At 38.0% G+C, this 12,816-nt stretch overlaps 1 protein-coding gene and 1 pseudogene across 1 annotated transcript in view; both read right to left on the bottom strand.

The window, feature by feature from the left end:
- The window catches only part of LOC105157750 (probable phospholipid hydroperoxide glutathione peroxidase), a 7,792-nt gene extending 7,040 nt beyond the window's left edge, over positions 1–752 (bottom strand). The window contains exon 1 of the mRNA XM_011074224.2: positions 603–752. The gene's annotated coding sequence lies outside the window, so the exon portion shown is untranslated. The remainder of the gene's footprint in view (positions 1–602) is intronic.
- Positions 5,340–10,356, bottom strand: LOC105158849 (annotated as a pseudogene).

Below are 12,816 nucleotides of genomic sequence, written 5' to 3'. Positions count from 1 at the left end.
AGTATCAGAAAGCATAAAGTAGGCATCTCCCCTAGAGGTGAAATAGGACAACCCAACATTGGATTCCTTCAACATAAAAAATTAATAAAATTAGGCGACAGATGGGATATCGCCTAGATTACTAACATAAAGAAAGCAACTAGCAAACTGAAAGATTTGGGGACTAGCTGACTCAGGGGAACCTTGAACAAGCTAGAAACCTCAACAAGGAAGGGATGAATAGGAAGACACGGCCCAGCTTCCAGTTGGGCCACATGAAAGCAGGCGAAACCCGCCGGTGGAAAATTTACTAGGCCAAGAATTTACTGAATATCCCATAATTAGTCCTAAGCTCATCCACATCAACCTCCTTCATACAAGAAGGGAAAACCCTAAACGACTCTATCCCGAGTCTACTATCCTATCCTCAATAATTCTTCTCTCTACCTCCTCCTTACTAACCTTTTTCTTACTATCTGCGCCTTCCTCACCCTCCCCCTAACAAGGGCCAGAGTTAGAGGCAGCAGGTTTCTCATCCCCATCGCTTGACGAGCTTATCAAGACTATCAACAGCTCATCTACTAGTATGCAAAGAAAGAAGGAAAAGAAAAAGAAAAACTTACCTGGGGAGTAAGAAGACTTAAAAAACAACAGGATTTAATAGGGTGAAAGCTCGAATTCACGAGGTGCCTGCAGAATTGTTTGAGAAAATGTTAGAAACCCTTATGATGGCGGAAGGAAGAAGAGGAAAAAGAGAGGAAAATTATATTGATTTGCATAAGTGTGATAATTTTGAAAATGAAAAATGCCTTATATATCTCAACTTATTGGACAGACGTCCCATCAACATAAGACTCGGGCTTCCAGCTAGAGGTGCTCACAGTGTGATTTTGATTTTTCTAAAGTTATTTTCAAATCGAATTGCCATTTTAATACTTATAATAAAATAAAGCATTGAGACTAACAAAAAATCAAGAGCGAAATAAGTGTTTGTATGTAGCAAGCAAGAAGACCAATTTTATGCACTACGGACCACCAACACTCTCCACATCTATAAGTAGATTAAAATATAAGAACATATATAATAATCTAACAAGTAAATACTTAATCCAACAAAACCAAGGGGCAGTTTTAGAGAGAACAGAGATAAAAAGCAAAGCTAGAATAAAGAAGGAGGTAAGAGACAAAAGAGAGAAGAGTAAAAAAAACAGGGAAGAAAAAATGAATAAAAAATTGGTGTAATTATCAAATGGGCTTAAAGAATTAATTTTTTCTTTTTGGTATAAAATCCAAATATAAGTTTTACGAAAATGGGTTTTGTACTATGAACCTTTAATAATACATGAATTTTTAAGGATTATATAATAAGAGTATGAAATTCTTCTAAAAATTAATTATTTATCAAATTATTATATATATAATTTAAAAAACTAATTATATATTTAGTGGCCCGGTTCGATCTTTGGCTAATTTTTTAAGTTTTTAATTAAAATCAAATCAATATGCGGTGCGATTTTACTCTAAATTTAGAATTACAATTTGAAAATAAATCATTGAAAATTATTTAATTCAAAAAGTTTAGGGCGATTTTAATTTTTTTTATCACCCTACTTCTAGCTGGCACGAAACCCACCAACCACATTGTGTGTGAAAATTTGAGTCAGACAGGGACCTTTCTCCTCCCTTATCTCTTGCAATCATTAATGAATGCAAAATATGAAAGAACTCTATAGTTGAATTCTTGAGCTGGTTAGCATTGCTCAGGGGCACAGAGAGATTTTTCCTATTGATGAACACAAAAGTCCTTTTATTATTTTCAGGATATTCTACATACGCTAGCAATCCAGCTTACGATACGCACATTTGGAGGGGGGGAGTGATGATGCCCCTTAAAACCTCCCATGAGCTAAACGCACAAAAAAATGCACATCACCCCAGCTGGTCTCAAGTCTGGCTGGCCCATCAGTTGGGAGGTCATTCCCGTATTCTGCTCTATATACATCAATAAATAAAAGTCTTATACTGTCATTTGTTAACATTGATTCTCATTCTTAAACTCTCACTTATTCTCTCCATTCTCTCTCATTTTTAGATTGTTCTAAACTTATATTTTACACTCCACACGAATATATATCACTTCAACACTATATTTCACCATTATTCTTATTTTGATTCAACATTTTCTTTCATTTTTTTTAATAAATCGTTACTAAATTAAATATCGAAGCGCTAACATTTGTTTTGCACAATTAATCCCTGTTGATCTTAAATTTCTTTGAAAATTCTTGGATCCCTATATGAATTTCTCCGACAAATGTTAAGAGATCGCAATCCAATCAGCCCAAAGGACATATCAAGTTCAATATGTTGGTAATGGGGTCAATAAATGGTGGGTGTCGAGATCACCAAAAATAATTCCTACTACACTTGTGAAAGTGGGAGTAGGATCGATCCACAGAGATTGGTTTTAACTTGATTTCTTCCAGAAAAAAGAAAATAATGGGGGAAGATTGATGATAAAAAGAAGTAATCAAAAACTAAATAAATAATTAAAAATACCTAGTGAAGATACGAAAGGGAGATTTTTCGGTTAAGGCTAGGATCATGCTTGATTCTTGTGAGTTGATCATTGATGCAAGAATAACACATGTATAGACAAATAAACCAGTTATGGTTGTTGGTACGACCTAACAACCTCACATTTCCTTACCTTTTCGTCACCCAAGGTACGACCGTTGGCTAGATCCCTAATTAACAGACAACCCTGGAAACGTCCACAAGATTTAATCTATTAACAACATTAAGAATTAGAAAGGTCTAATTCTAATAAAAAAACTCCTACGAGGATAATTCGTTTAAACTATATCATGCATTCCCCATAACATAACTAATTACTATGACATAATTAATCATGCTACGTTGCTACTAAGCATTGAACTAAATAAACAATTACACGGATTTATAAAAGTCAATTAGCTAAGAAAACCTTCTTGATAATGAACAACTGGCCGAATCATTCATAAATCAGACGTTTGTAATTAAAGCACAGAGAATAGCATGAATATTCATTTAATAAGTGTAAAGGGCAAATTAGATCTCACAACGATTACGAATCAAGCAATCACCATACCTTAACCAGAAAATAAGGAATTTAGCCGGACATGTTAATGGAAGAACACACTAAAAAGTGAAATTCCATTAATTCCGGTTACAAAATAAAAATAAAAGAGAAAGAATGAACAAAGAATTCTATAGAGTTCCAATCAATAACTCCCTTCGAATGAAGAGACCCCCCAATTTATAATAAAAGTCTCCTACGAATCTGGACGTAGGAGGGAGATAAATACGTGATTAACTCTAAAAAGGTAAATAAATCATAAGAGATAAGTTTTAAAGAATCCTTTCTAAACCTAAATACTTCATTCCTTTATCTTTTGCTGAAATTACTCGTATTCCTCCTTATCCCGAGTTGACCACTCCACTAAGCGTGGGCACGCTTAGTCAATTCTGCAGAAATTTTCTTGTAATCTCCTTTTTTTTTCTTTTTGATGCCTTCAACTTCGATTTTAGCTTGATTTTTGCCATCTTTGCCTCATATCTTCCTTTTTTGCTGAATATGCAATAAAATCACATAATTAGGGATGTTTTGGTTTAAAAAGAAAGATTAAATCGCTATAAAATCATGACAATTGCAGAGTTATCAAATACCCCCACACTTAGTTGTTTGCTTGTCCTCAAGTAAAATCAAGATGCATTCAAAAATTCCTTCCAAATTTTTAACTATTCAAGGCAATTTGTAATCATGTGTAAGTAAATGACATACTTGATGAAGGAGATAATTCAACATGTACCAAACAAGTTTCCACGTGATAACTATTACCAAAATCAATCGCATAAAACTAGTGGACTATTTTCTCTCCGCTTTCCATTCTCTCAAGTGTATATATGGCTCAAGTGTATCTCTCGACACTTACTACGACAATGCTTCACCATAGGCTTGCCTATACACCACATTTCCACCACTTTTAAAATATGCACATATATGGATCAAAAGGTCTTTAATTTTGGTTGTAACGGGGCTTTGGTTTGGGGTAGGATAAAAGGACAATGAGGTTAAAGTCCAAGGAACTAATTAGAGCACCAAAAATTTTGAGTGAGCAATAATTCGAAGCTCTCAAAGTTTACTCATCTACCTTCAAGATTTTTCTTTTCGAAAATTTCTTGAACTATGCCTTTCTTCTTTCTTTTGGAGAGTTCATACATTTCTTTTTCTCGTTTTTTTTTGTGGCAAGAAAATTGCTTTTGTTTTTTTTTTTTTTTTGCCACTTGGGTTTTCCCTTTTTCTTTTTCTCTTCTTCATTTTTTTCTTTTGTGATAGGCATAGAACAAAAAAATTGATGTCGGCTTTCACAAAGTAAAGAGGACCACAATTTTTGGAACCCCCACACTCATTTTGAGATACATCTTTTAAGCATGTAAATCACAAAGGTTTTGAAAATCCCCTATTTTGAGAACTTGTGATTTTGAACATAAACCCATTTCCCTTGATACTCTAATAGTTCTTAGAGGGATCAAAATCAAGGTTTTAAACAAACGACGGGATAGGTTCGTATATGACGGGTTATTCAACAAAATAGGTCAAAAGGCTCAAAGGGGTTCTCTAAAGTTAAAATGTGTTGGGTGGTTAAAGAAGGCCGAAAGTGATTTCTAATGCCTTTATCATATCCAGATAAATGCACATTTGTGTGGTCTTGATGTGGTTCAAGGCAAGTTCTAGGAAGACAAAACCATAGAAGTGTTATTTTCTCAAGAAAGAATGAAGATTTTTTTATGGACATATCAAGCTTAAAATCTCACGAGGTATGTTTTAGTCCACTAATCCTACATCAGAAGATTTTAACTCAAGTCATTTTGGTAAAAACAAGCTTTCAACTAGTGAATTATCCTCAAACATAAAATATGTATTCTTTTTACACATAACATCATCAAGTCAAGATTAGTCTAAAATTGAAAGGGTTTTATCATGCCAAAATTTTTCAAAACCAAGCAAAAAAAAAATTCATAAGGCTAAGAAATTTCCACAAGACTCAATCTTCAAAAGTTTTGATCAAGCTAATTTTATCAAAAATCAAGAAAATCAAGCACAAAAATATCTTTTCAAGCAGTTTCAACAATCAACAAGAGCAACAATCATTTTCAACACGCAATCAACAACACCCAATTCAAGAAACATGCTCAACAATAATAACCCCACACTTAAAATCCACATTGCCCTCAATGTGGACTATGACATGCATTTCAAAGAAAAATTAAAAGGAGAGAGTTTAAGGAAGCGTCCCTGAGTGCATGTCACAAAAAGGTCACAAACGGGAACGGTGGATCTGGGTTTCCTTCATCAGAGCAGCGGCGAAAGGTGAATCGGCGAATGGTGACTGAACTGAGTTGTCGGTTTTCGATGTCGGAGGCGAGACGGCAAGTGGCTTCAAGAACGGTGACGACTGATGATGATGCGACGGTGAGAGACAAACGGTAATGACGTTGGTGAACAACGGCTTCTTGTTGTGGTGAACGGGTGTTTCAACAGCGAGAGGCGGACGTCGACGGCGGGATTGGGCGATGATGGAACTGGGTTTTCTTCGACGACAAAACAGCAGCAGAACTTCGTGAGTGACGACGGCAAACGGCGCGGAGAGCTTTTTTCGGTGATATGGCTTTGTTGACAGAGATGGAGAGTTGCTGTGGGTGAGCTGAGAGAGATAAAAGGAAAATATCGGTCAAAGATTTCGAAGTGTGATGGAAAGATTTGACTGATTTCCTTATTTCTTTTGATTTTTCGAATTTTCGATTTTTTTTATCATAAATATAAATAAATAAAATAAATAAATAAATGAAGGTAAATGAAGCGAATAACAGCCTACAAAATGCGACTAAGCGTGGGCACGCTTAGTGGAAACTCCAAATCTGTTTTGGTGAAATGAGTTAAAACGATTTTGAAAGATCGACTAAGCGTGGGCACGTTTAGTGGAAACTTCAAATCTGTCCAATTTAGCCATCCAAACAGATTAGGATGCTTCATTAAGCGTGGTACGCATCGCAAAACTTGAATAAAATTGCAAAAACTAAAATCAAACGAAAGAGGAAAGGAGAACATAGAGATTTCATGGGTTGCCTCCCATGCAGCGCCTTTCTTTAACGTATTTGGCTAGACTGAGAGAGGCTCGTTTAGGTGAAGGTGGGCTCCACAAGTTGAATTTTCTCAATTATTGATGCTTGAAAGTCCTCGTAGAAAGGCTTGAACCGATGTCCATTCACCTTGAACACCTTATGAGTCGTGGGACTCTCGATTTCGACTGCACCATGAGAGAAAACATTAGTAATGATAAAAGGTCCAATCCATCGAGAACGCAACTTACCCGGGAACAACTTGAGCTTAAAATGAAAGAGGAGAACTTTTTGCCAAACAACGAATTCTTTCCAAGATATGGTGCGATCATGGAATGCTTTGGTTCTTTCCTTGTAGATTTTTGAATTCTCATAAGCATCATTTCGTAACTCTTCAAGCTCTTGTATTTGCAACTTCCTTTGCCCTCCTGCTTCATCCATTGCCAAATTGAATTGCTTGATTGCCCAATATGCCCTATGCTCAAGTTCGACAGGAAGGTGACAAGATTTACCATAAACCAAACGATCTGGGGACATACCTATGGGTGTTTTGTACGCCGTACGATAAGCCCAAAGTGCGTCATCCAAGCGTGTACTCCAATCTTTTCGGTTAGGATTCACCGTTTTCTCGAGTATGGATTTGATCTCTCGATTGGAGATTTCCGCTTGGCCATTCGTTTGGGGTTGGTACGCTGTCGAGATTCGATACGTGATGTTGTATTTCTTGAACAATGCCTCGATCACCTTGTTGCAAAAATGTGTCCCTCGATCGCTTATAATTGCTCTTGGCATACCAAACCTAGAGAAAATGTTAGCCTTGACAGATTCCACAACAGTTTTAGCATCATCGGCACGAGTGGCCTTTGCCCCTACCCATTTAGACACATAATCTACTCCTAAAATGATGTAAGTCTTGCCAAAAGAAGATGGGAAGGGTCCCATAAAGTCGATTCCCCACACATCAAATACTTCGCGCACAAGTATTGGAGAAAGGGGCATTTGATTACGATAGCCAAGATTCCCTACTTTTTGGCAATTTTCACAAGATTTACAAAATAGATATGCATCTTTAAACATACTTGGCCAAAACAAGCCGCATTCTAGCACTTTTCGTGCTGTCCTTTTTGGTCCAAAGTGACCTCCACATGCATATGAATGGCAAAACTCAAGAATAGAGGGGATTTCAGTTTCAGAAACGCACCTTCGAATGATTTGATCCGAACAAAATTTTCATAAGTAAGGCTCATCCCACACATAGTGTTTGGCATCACTTTTGATCTTATCTTTGCTTGCTCTAGTCAAATCTCATGGTAGAACACCAGTGACTAAGAAATTAACTGTATCAACGTACCATGGGGTGACTCCTTGAATGGTGTGAAGATGTTCGTCTGGAAACTCGTCATTTAGAGGTGGTGGGTTTTCGTCGGTGACCAATCGGCTAAGATGGTCAGCTACGAGGTTCTCCGCTCCTTTCTTGTCTTTAATCGTTAGATTAAATTCTTGCAGCAGCAGTATCCATCTTATCAATCATGGTTTTGCCTCTTTCTTTGACAACAGGTATCTCAACGCTGCATGATCAGAATACACAACAACTCTAGTTCCAAGTAAATAATGGCGAAATTTTTATAAAGCAAAAACAATAGCCAAAAAGTTCTTTTTCCGTTGTTGTGTAATTGCTTTGAGCGTTGTCCAAAATCCGTGAGGCATAGTATATCATGTGGGGATTTTTTCCAATCTTTTGGCCTAGGACAGCCCCGATGGCGTGATTACTAGCGTCACACATTATCTCAAATGGGTGATTCCAGTCAGGGGGATGAATCACCGGTGCTGATGTTAGGGAATCCTTTAACTTGTCAAAGGCTTTCATGCAATCTTCATCAAATGCAAAAGTTACGTCTTTCTACAGCAGCGCACACAATGGTTGGGCGATTTTCGAGAAATCCTTCATAAATCGTCGATAGAATCCTGCATGTCCAAGAAAAGAACAAATCTCCCGCACACTAGCGGGGTAAGGTAATAATTTTATGACGTCTATTTTAGACCTATCTACTTCTATCCCCCTAGAAGACACGATATGTCCTAGAATTAAACATTGATCTACCATGAAATGGCATTTTTCATAATTTAGAACGAGGTTTTTTTCTATGCACCTTTCAAGTACTTTAGTCAATTTTTCCAAACAATCTTCAAATGAGTTTCCGTAGACAGTAAAATCATCCATGAAAACTTCAATAAAGTGTTCAACAAAGTCAGAAAAAATACTAACCATACATCTTTGGAAGGTAGCGGGTGCGTTGCATAGACCAAAGGGCATTCTTCTATAGGTGAAAGTTCCGATTGGGCATGTGAATGTTGTTTTTCTCTTGATCTTCCGGCGCCTGGAATTTGATGGAAAACTGAATATCCATCAAGACAACAAAAATGAGATCGATCGGCTAACCTTTCTAACATTTGATCTATAAATGAAAGTGGAAAATGATCTTTCCTAGTGGCGGCATTAAGTTTTCTATAGTCAATACAAACTCTCCACCCATTTTGAACACGTGTGGGTACTAAATTTCCAACAGAATTTTCGACTACAGTAATACCTGTTTTCTTAGGTACTACTTGAGTCGGACTTACCCATTCGCTATCAGAAATTGGAAAGATCATACCTGCATCGAGGAGTTTCAAAATCTCTTTCGTTACCACTTCCATCATCAAAGGATTCAACCGGCGTTGTGCTTCCCTTGAGAGTTTTGTGCCTTCCTCTAGGAGTATTCTGTGCATGCAAATTGAAGGACTTAAACCTTTAATGTCGGCAATAGTCCATCCAATGGCTTCTCGAAACTCGCAAAGCACTCGGATCAGTTTTTCCTCCTCAAGATCAATGAGCTTGCTTGAAATGATCACCGGTAATGTTTTGTTCTCTCCCAAGAATGCGTACTTAAGGTGTTCTGGTAACTCCTTTAATTCCAATGTGGGTGCCTGCAATATAGAGGGAACAATTTTAGTGTGAGAATGCGGTAATTCGATGAAAGCAGCGTTAGTAGGTAAAATTCGAACGGCTTCGAGTTCAAAAACGGTGTCACCGATGCTTGGGTCTATGATCATTTTTTCCTCCAAAATTTTTGCTTTCTCTAACGTGAGGCTTTCTTCCAATGCATACTTCACATGGTCCTCGCTGCCAATTGCGATGGAATCCTACACGAGAGGGTCAAAGATATCTACAAGATAAGCGGTAGGTAAATCAGTTGGATACCTCATGGATTCATAGATGTTGAGTATTATGATTTCACCATCGAATTTCATAGTGAGACTTCCACTGTGCACATCGATTTTTGTTCTAGCTGTCTTGAGGAACGGTCTTCCTAGCAGGATTGATGTGGAATTGGGGGAGTTGTCTTCCCTCATATCCAACAGGTAGAAATCAGCGGGAAACACCAATTCATTTACCTGTATAAGAACATCTTCCAAGACTCCTTCCGGGTAGACTACAGAGTGGTCTGCAAGTTGGATGACTACCCCTGTTTTCTTTAAAGGACCAACATTTAAGGACTCAAAAATAGTTAGGGGCATAACATTTATAGACGCTCCAAGGTCGCACATAGCCCTCTTTATTCCGATCATACCAATTTTACAAGGTATAGAGAACGTACCTGGATCCTTACATTTTGGGGATAATTTTCGTTGGAGAATTGCAGAGACGTTCTCCCCCATACTTACCCGTTCGTTTCCCTTGAGTTTACCCTTGCTAGTACACAGTTCTTTGAGAAATTTCGCGTATCGGGGTATTTGCTTGATGGCATCGAGTAAAGGGATGTTTACCTCCACTTTGCGGAACGTCTCAAAAATCTCTTTTTCCTCCTCTTCCTTCTTTGCTTTGGTGAATCTTTCTGGGAAGGGTGGTCTGGTTACCAAAGACTTCGGATGGTCCGCTTTGGGTTCGGCTTGTTCTTGTTGGACCTCAATTTCTTTTTCCGGCTTCCTTTTCACACCGTGCCCACGTTTAGTGCCATCTTCGTTCACATTTTCCTGCAATTCTTTTCCACTACGAAGCACAATAGCACTAGCATTTTGTCTAAGGTTAATGACAGATTGAGAAGTTAGCTTACCTTGAGACTCTAGCTTACCAACAGACGACGCCAGTTGACTGATTTGAGATTCTAGGTTTTGAATGCTCGTTTGGGTCTGCTGCTGGAATTGCTGTGTATTGGTCACTAGTGCTTTCATCATATCTTCGAGAGATGGGCTAGGCGTGGGATTAGGCTGCGGAGGTGGTCTGTATTAGGGTTTTTGGAAGTGTTGGTTACCGTAATTCAGATTCGGATGATCCCCCCATCCGGGGTTGTATGTGTTGGAGAAAGGATCATATCTTCTTTGTTGTTGTCCAGCGAATCCTCCTATGGCGTCGGCATGCTCGGTAGTTGACTCTTGAAGAGTTGGGCACATATCGGTAGCGTGCCCCGTTAAAGTGCAAATACCACACGCTTTGACTTGTTGATGATTATCTGCAACAACTTTTTCAACAATATATGTGAGTTGATTTAAACGATCTTCAATATTACTTACCTCGTTGCTTTTCCTTGGTGGATCATCGTATCTAATCCCAAACTATTGCGCGTTGGACTCCATAATCGAGATCAGGTTACGCACTTCGGTGGGGGTTTTATTGAACAGTGCTCCTCCACTTGCCGCGTCTATCAGTTTCTTATCCATACTTGATAGACCTTCGTAGAAATACTGGATCAACAGGTGGTCCGGGATCTGATGATGGGGGCAAGTTCCCACTAGTTGGTTGAATCTTCCCCAATATTCAAAAAGACGCTCTCCTGCGAATTGACGAATCCCGCTGATCTCCTTCCGGATTGTTGTGGCTCTTTAGACAGGGAAATATTTCTCAAGAAACTGCCTCTTGAGATCATTCCATCTTGTAATGGATCCTGAAGGTAGAAAATACAACCAATATTTCGCTTGATCGGCAAGCGAGAAGGGGAACGCTCTCAGTTTGACTTGTTCCTCGCTTATGCCTTGTGGTCACATTCCAGAGCATACAACATGGAATTCCTTCAGATGCTTGTGTGGATCTTCACCTGCAAGGCCACGGAAAGTGGGAAGTAAATGAATTAATCCAGATTTCAGTTCAAAGTTTACCTCCAAATTTGGGTACTCAATGCACAGTGGCTGCTGGTTCAGATCTGCCGACGTCATTAATCGATCTTTCAGGAATCAAAGCCATTATCTCTTCTTCGGATTCGCTTAGGGATTCCTCAAACTCCAAAGTTATGTCTTTTTCATCTTCGTAGGGAGCGGATGTTCCTTCCGATTGTTGCTTAGTCTCCCATCGAAGTCTTTGTGTGGTCTTTTCGATTTCGGGGTCGTATACCAATTTACCTGTACGAGAAGACCTTGGCATCAATGGTGATAAAAGATTTCGGGGTCGTATACCAATTTACCTGTACGAGAAGACCTTGGCATCAATGGTGATAAAAATCAAGTAATTAAAAATAAAGAAATATACTTAAAAATGCCAATCCCCGGCAACGGCGCCAAAACTTGGTAGGTGTCGAGATCACCAAAAATAATTCCTACTACACTTGTGAAAGTGGGAGTAGGGTCGATCCACGGAGATTGGTTTTAAGTTGATTTCTTTCAGAAAAAAGAAAATAATGGGGGAAGATTGATGATAAAAAAAAATAATCGAAAACTGAATAAATAATTAAAAATACCTGGTGAAGATACGAAAGGGAGATTTTCTGGTTAAGGCTAGGATTATGCTTGATTCTTGTGAGTTGATCATTGATGCAAGAATAACACATGTATAGACAAATAAACCAGTTATGGTTGTTGGTACGACCTAACAACCTCACCTTTCCTTACCTTTTCGTCAGTCAAGGTACGACCGTTGGCTAGATCCCTAATTAACAGACAACCCTAGGAACGTCCACAAGATTTAATCTATTAACAACATTAAGAATTAGAAAGATCTGATTCTAATCAACAAACTCCTACGAGGATAATTCGTTTAAACTAGATCATGCATTCCCCATAACATAACTAATTACTATGACATAATTAATCATGCTACGTTGCTACTAAGCATTGAACTAAATAAACAATTACACGGATTTATAAAGCTCAATTAGCTAAGCAAACCTTCTTGATAATGAACAACCGGTCGAATCATTAATAAATCAGACGTTTGTAATTAAAGCACAGAGAATAGCATGAATATTCATTTAACAAGTGTAAAGGGCAGATTAGATCTCACAACGATTATGAATCAAGCAATCACCATACCTTAACCAAAAAATAAGAAATTTAGCCGGACATGTTAATGGAAGAACACACTAAAAAGTGGAATTCCATTAATTTCGGTTATAAAATAAAATAAAAGAGAATGAATGAACAAAGAATTCTATAGAGTTCCAATCAATAACTCCCTTCAAATGAAGAGACCCCCCTATTTATAAATCTCCTACAAATCTAGACGTAGGGGGAGATAAATACGTGATTAACTCTAAAAAGGTAAATAAATCACAAGAGATAAGTTTTAAAGAATCCTTTCTAAACCTAAACACTTCATTCCTTTATCTTTTGCGGAAATTACTCGTATTCCTCCTTATCCCGAGTTGACCACTCCACTAAGCGTGGGCACGCTTAGTCAATTCTGCAGAAATTTCCTTGTAATCTCCT

This window comes from Sesamum indicum, linkage group LG1 (assembly GCF_000512975.1).
Source record: "Sesamum indicum cultivar Zhongzhi No. 13 linkage group LG1, S_indicum_v1.0, whole genome shotgun sequence".
In the NCBI taxonomy this organism is placed as follows: domain Eukaryota; kingdom Viridiplantae; phylum Streptophyta; class Magnoliopsida; order Lamiales; family Pedaliaceae; genus Sesamum; species Sesamum indicum.
This window is presented reverse-complemented; position numbering and strand designations above follow the sequence as displayed.